This window comes from Staurois parvus, unplaced genomic scaffold (assembly GCF_062004578.1).
Source record: "Staurois parvus isolate SC_StPar_1 unplaced genomic scaffold, SC_StPar_1.0 ptg001116l, whole genome shotgun sequence".
Lineage (NCBI taxonomy): Eukaryota > Metazoa > Chordata > Amphibia > Anura > Ranidae > Staurois > Staurois parvus.
The window spans coordinates 464,668-471,398 of NW_028318912.1; positions in this window are offsets into that span (position 1 = coordinate 464,668).

The following is a 6,731-nucleotide window of genomic DNA, read 5'->3' on the forward strand; positions in this document are numbered from 1 at the left end:
TCCGAGACAGGATTGTATCAAGGCACAGATCTGGGGAAGGGTACAGAAACATTTCTGCAGCATTGAAGGTCCCAATGAGCACAGTGGCATCCATCATCCAGAAATGGCAGAAGTTTAGAGCCACCAGGAATCTTCCTAGAGCAGGCCGCCCGGCCACAGTGAGCGATCGAGGGAGAAGGGCCTTAGCCAGGGAGGTAACCAAGCACCAGATGGTCACTCTGAAAGAGCTCCAGCATTTCTCTGTGGAGAGAGGAGAACCTTCCAGAAGAACAGCCATCTCTGCAGCACTCCACCAATCAGGCCTGTATTGTAGAGTGGCCAGATGGAAGCCACTCCTCAGTAAAAGACATGGCAGCCCACCTGGAGTTTGCCAAAAGGCACCTGAGGGACTCTCAGACCATGAGAAACAAAATTCTCTGGTCTGATGAAACAAAGATTGAACTCTTTGGCCCGAATGCCAAGCGACATGTCTGGAGGAAACTAGGCACCGCTCACCACCTGGTGAATATCATCCCTACAGTGAAGCATGGTGGTGGCAGCATCATGCTGTGGGGATGTTTTTCAGCGGTAGGAACTGGGAGACTAGTCAGAATGGAAGGAAAGATGAATGCATCAATGTACAGAGACATCCGTGATGAAAACCTGTTCCAGAGCGCTCTGGACCTTAGACTGGAGCAACGGTTCATCTTTCAACAGGACAACGATCCTAAGCACACAGCCCACAAAACAAAGGAGTGGCTATGGGCCAACTCTGTGAATGTCCTGGAGTGGCCCAGCCAGAGCCCAGACTTGAACCCGATTGAACATCTCTGGAGAGATCTGAAAATGGCTGTGCACCGACGCTCCCCATCCAACCTGATGGAGCTTGAGAGGTCCTGCAAAGAAGAATGGGAGAAATCGCCCCAAAATAGGTGTCCAAGCTTGTAGCATCATACTCAAAATGACTCGAGGCTGAAATTGGTGTGAAAGGGGCTTCAACAAAGTATTGAGCAAAGGCTGTGAATACTTATGTACATGTGTTTTTTTTTTCATTTTTTATTTTTAATAAATTGCAAAGATTTCAAAACTAATTTCTTTTGCGTTGTCATTATGGGTAGAGATGAGCGAATCGAACCAGGCGAAGTGGAATTCGATTCGAATTTCAGGAAAAATTTTTCCCGATCAGCCGGCAAAAGTGTCCCTGCAGAGAGCTCCGCTATTTCTGACAGTTCTCTGACAGTTCCTTCACATGTACAGCGGTTGAAACATTGTATCTATTTGTTTCCATTTAGGATACAGATGTTTTTATTCGGAAACAGATACAATGTTTCAACCGCTGTAAATGTGAAAGTCAGAGAACTGTCAGAAATAGAGGAGCTCTGCAGATACACTTTTTGCCGGTTTGGAATTATTCTTATTTTCATCCTACTTCTTCTTCTTCTTCTTCATCCTCATCCTCAGAAGAAGAAGAAGAGGATGAGGATGAGGATGAAGAAGAAGAAGAAGAAGAAGAAGAAGTAGGATGAAAATAAGAAGAATTCCAAGCCGGCAAAAAGTGTATCTGCAGAGGTCCTCTAAGTGTATCTGCAGAATAGAGGAGCTCTGCAGATACACTTTTTGCCGGCTTGGAATTCTTCTTATTTTCATCCTACTTCTTCTTCTTCTTCTTCTTCCTCTTCATCCTCATCCTCTTCTTCTTCTTCTGAGGATGAGGATGAAGAAGAAGAAGAAGTAGGATGAAAATAAGATTAATTCCAAGCCGGCAAAAAGTGTATCTGCAGAGCTCCTCTATTCTGCAGATCCACTTAGAGGAGCTCTGCAGATACACTTTTTGCCGGCTTGGAATTCTTCTTATTTTCATCCTACTTCTTCTTCTTCTTCTTCTTCATCCTCATCCTCATCCTCAGAAGAAGAAGAAGAGGATGAGGATGAGGATGAAGAAGAAGAAGAAGTAGGATGAAAATAAGAAGAATTCCAAGCCGGCAAAAAGTGTATCTGCAGAGCTTCGCTAAGTGTATCTGCAGAGCTCCGCTATTTCTGACAGTTCTGTGACATTCCCTCCATACAGTGGTTGAAACATTGTATCTATTTGTTTCCTTCTCCTTCTTCTCATCCTTCTCCTTCTTCTCATCCTTCTCCTTCTCCTTCTTCTCATCCTTCTTCTCATCCTTCTCCTTCTTCTCATCCTTCTCCTTCTTCTCATCCTTCTCCTTCTCCTTCTTCTCATCCTTCTCCTTCTCCTTCTTCTCATCCTTCTCCTTCTCCTTCTCCTTCCTCATCTCCAAGGGCATTTAAATTAAAGGTACAGTGTTCTGCACTAATTTAAAGGCTCTCTGAAGCCTAGAAACCCTTTTAATAAGTTAAATTCGTAGCGAATTAATTCGCATCGAATCGAATTTCTTCCTCAAATTCGGCGAATCAGCCGAATCGAATTTATGAATAATTCGCTCATCTCTAATTATGGGGTATTGTTTGTAGAATGTGGAGGAAAAAAAATAATTGAATCCATTTTGGAATAAAGCTGTAACATAACAAAATGTGGCAAAAGTTAAGCGCTGGGAATACTTTCTGGATGCACTGTGTATACACTATATTGCTAAAAGTATTGGGCTAGCACTCCAAATCATTGGATTCAAGTATTCCAATCCCCTCCATGGACACAGGTGTATAAAATCAAGTCCCTAGGCATGCAGACTGCTTCTATAAACATTTGTGAAAGAATGGGTCGCTCTCAGGAGCTCAGTGACTCCAAGTGTGGTACCATGATAGGTGGCCACCTGTGCAATAAGTTCATCTGTGCCATTTTCTTGGACGTGTCTGGGTTTGGCGCTTGCCAGGAGAACGGTACTTTCCTGACTGCATTGTGCCAAGTGTAAACTTTGATGAAGCAGGGGTTATGGTGTGGGGTTGTCTTTCAGGGGTTGGGCTTGGCCCCCTAGTTCCAGTGAAGGGAACTCTTAAGGCATCAGCATACCAAGACATTTTGGACAATTTCATTCTGCCAACTTTGTGGGAAGAGTTTGGGGATGGCCCCTTCCTGTTCCAACATGACTGCGCACCAGTGCACAAAGCAAGGTCCATAAAGACATGAAGGAGCCAGTTTGGGGTGGAGGAACTTGACTGTCCTGCACAGAGTCCTGACCTCAACCCCATAGAACACCTTTGGGATGAATTAGTGCGGAGACTGCAAGCCAGGCCTCCTCCACCGACATCAGTACCTGACCTGACAAATGTGCTTCTGGAAGAATGGTCCAACCTTCCCATAGACACCCTCCTAAACCTTGTAGACAGCCTTCCCATTTCAGTTGAAGCTGTTATAGCTGCAACTAAATATTGAACCCTATGGACTAAGACTGGGAGGCCATTAAAGTTCATGTGCGTGTAAAGGCCGGCATCCCAATATGTATATAATAAGTCCAAAGGTGTAAATTCAGATGAATGTGAACCATAAGAGTCAGGTGAACATAAGTCCATAGGTGTAAGGTTAGATGAGTGTGGTGACCATAGGTGTCAGGTGAACACAAGTCCATAATTGTCAGGTTAGATGAATATGGTGACCATAGGTGTCAGGTGAACACAAGTCCATAATTGTAAGGTTAGATGAATATGGTGACCATAGGTGTCAGGTGAACATAAATCCATAGGTGTCAGGTGAACATAAATCCATAGGTGTAAGGTTAGATGAGTGTAATGACCATAGGTGTCAGGTTAGATGAATGTTGTGAACATAGGTGCCAGGTGAATACAAGTCCATAAGAGTCAGATGAACATAAATCCATAGGTGTCAGGTGAACAAAAGTCCATAGGTCTAAAGTTAGATGAATCTGGAGACCATAGGTGACAGGTGAACATAGGTCCATAGGAATCAGGTAAACATAAATCCATACGTATAAGGTCAGATGATTGTTGTGACCATAAGTGAACATAAGTCCATAGGTGTAAGGTTAGATGAGTGTGGTGACCATAGGTGTCAGGTGAACATAAGTCCATAGGTGTAAGGTTAGATGAGTGTGATGACCATAGGTGTCAGGTGAACATAAGTCCATAGGTGTAAGGTTAGATGAGTGTGGTGACCATAGGTGTCAGGTGAACATAAGTCCATAGGTGTCAGGTTATATGAGTGTGGTGACCATAGGTGTCAGGTGAAAATAAGTCCATAGGTGTCAGGTTAGATGAGTGTGGTGACCATCAAGGTGAACAGAAGTCCATAGATGTCAGGTTAGATGGGTGTGGTGACCATAGGTGTCAGGTGAACATAAGTCCATAGGTGTAAGGTTAGATGAGTGTGGTGACCATAGGTGTCAGGTGAACATAAGTCCATAGGTGTAAGGTTAGATGAGTGTGGTGACCATAGGTGTCAGGTGAACATAAGTCCATAGATGTCAGGTTATATGAGTGTGGTGACCTTAGGTGTCAGGTGAACATAGGTCCATAGATGTCAGGTTAGATGGGTGTGGTGACCATAGGTGTCAGGTGAACATAAGTCCATAGGTGTAAGGTTAGATGAGAGTGGTGACCATAGGTGTCAGGTGAAAATATGTCCATAGGTGTCAGGTTAGATGAGTGTGGTGACCATCAAGGTGAACAGAAGTCCATAGATGTCAGGTTAGATGGGTGTGGTGACCATAGGTGTCAGGTGAACATAAGTCCATAGGTGTAAGGTTAGATGAGTGTGGTGACCATAGGTGTCAGGTGAACATAAGTCCATAGATGTCAGGTTAGATGAGTGTGGTGACCTTAGGTGTCAGGTGAACATAGGTCCATAGATGTCAGGTTAGATGGGTGTGGTGACCATAGGTGTCAGGTGAACATAAGTCCATAGGTGTAAGGTTAGATGAGAGTGGTGACCATAGGTGTCAGGTGAAAATAAGTCCATAGGTGTCAGGTTAGATGAGTGTGGTGACCATCAAGGTGAACATAAGTCCATAGATGTCATGTTAGATGGGTGTGGTGACCATAGGTGTCAGGTGAACATAAGTCCATAGGTGTCAAGTTATATGAGTGTGGTGACTAGAGATGAGCGAATTATTCAAAAATTCGATTCGGCTGATTCGCAGAATTTGCGGGAGAAATTTGATTCGATGCGAATTTATTCGCCGCGAATTTAACTTATTTAAAGGGTTTCTAGGCTTCAGAGAGCCTTTATATTAGTGCAGAACACTGTACCTTTAATTTAAATGCCCTTGGAGTCTGCTGGGGAAGAGAAATAATACTGTCAGTCAGTATGACATGCAGATGAGTGCCGTCGATCTTAGAATCACCGCACACTTCACTCATTTAGGCAGTCACGGGGCACGACAAAGAAGAAGAAGAAGAAGAAGAAGAAGAATGAAAAGAAGAAGAAGAAGAATGAAAAGAAGAAGAAGAGGAATGAAAAGAAGAATGAAAAGAAGAAGAAGAAGAATGAAAAGAAGAAGAATGAAAAGAAGAAGAAGAAGAATGAAAAGAAGAATGAAAAGAAGAAGAAGAAGAATGAAAAGAAGAAGAAGAAGAATGAAAAGAAGAATGAAAAGAAGAAGAAGAAGAATGAAAAGAAGAAGAAGAATGAAAAGAAGAAGAAGAAGAATGAAAAGAAGAATGAGAAGAAGAATGAAAAGAAGAATTAAAAGAAGAATTAAAAGAAGAATGAGAAGAATGAAAAGAAGAATGAAAAGAAGAAGAATGAAAAGAAGAATGAAAAGAAGAAGAAGAAGAATGAAAAGAAGAAGAAGAAGAAGAATGAAAAGAAGAAGAAGAATGAAAAGAAGAATGAAAAGAAGAAGAAGAAGAATGAAAAGAAGAAGAAGAAGAATGAAAAGAAGAAGAATGAAAAGAAGAATGAAAAGAATAAGAAGAAGAATGAAAAGAAGAAGAAGAATGAAAAGAAGAATGAAAAGAAGAAGAATGAAAAGAAGAAGAAGAAGAATGAAAAGAAGAAGAAGAAGAATGAAAAGAAGAATGACAAGAAGAAGAAGAAGAATGACAAGAAGAAGAAGAAGAAGAATGAAAAGAAGAAGAAGAAGAATGAAAAGAAGAATGAAAAGAAGAAGAAGAAGAATGAAAAGAAGAATGAAAAGAAGAAGAATGAAAAGAAGAAGAAGAATGAAAAGAAGAAGAATGAAAAGAAGAAGAAGAAGAATGAAAAGAAGAAGAATGAAAAGAAGAAGAAGAAGAATGAAAAGAAGAAGAAGAATGAAAAGAAGAATGAAAAGAAGAAGAATGAAAAGAAGAAGAAGAAGAATGAAAAGAAGAATGACAAGAAGAAGAAGAAGAATGACAAGAAGAAGAAGAATGAAAAGAAGAAGAAGAAGAATGAAAAGAAGAATGAAAAGAAGAAGAAGAAGAATGAAAAGAAGAATGAAAAGAAGAAGAATGAAAAGAAGAAGAAGAATGAAAAGAAGAAGAATGAAAAGAAGAAGAAGAAGAATGAAAAGAAGAATGAAAAGAAGAAGAAGAAGAATGAAAAGAAGAAGAAGAAGAATGAAAAGAAGAATGAAAAGAAGAAGAATGAAAAGAAGAAGAAGAAGAATGAAAAGAAGAAGAAGAATGAAAAGAAGAAGAAGAATGAAGAAGTATTCCAGTACAGCAAAAAGTGTATCTGCAGAGAGCTCCGCTATTTCTGACAGTTCTCTGACAGTTCCTTCACATTTACAGCGGTTGAAACATTGTATCTATTTATTTCCGAATAAAAACATCTGTATCCTAAATGGAAACAAATAGATACAATGTTTCAACCGCTGTAAATGAACTGTCAGAACTGTCAGAAATAGCGG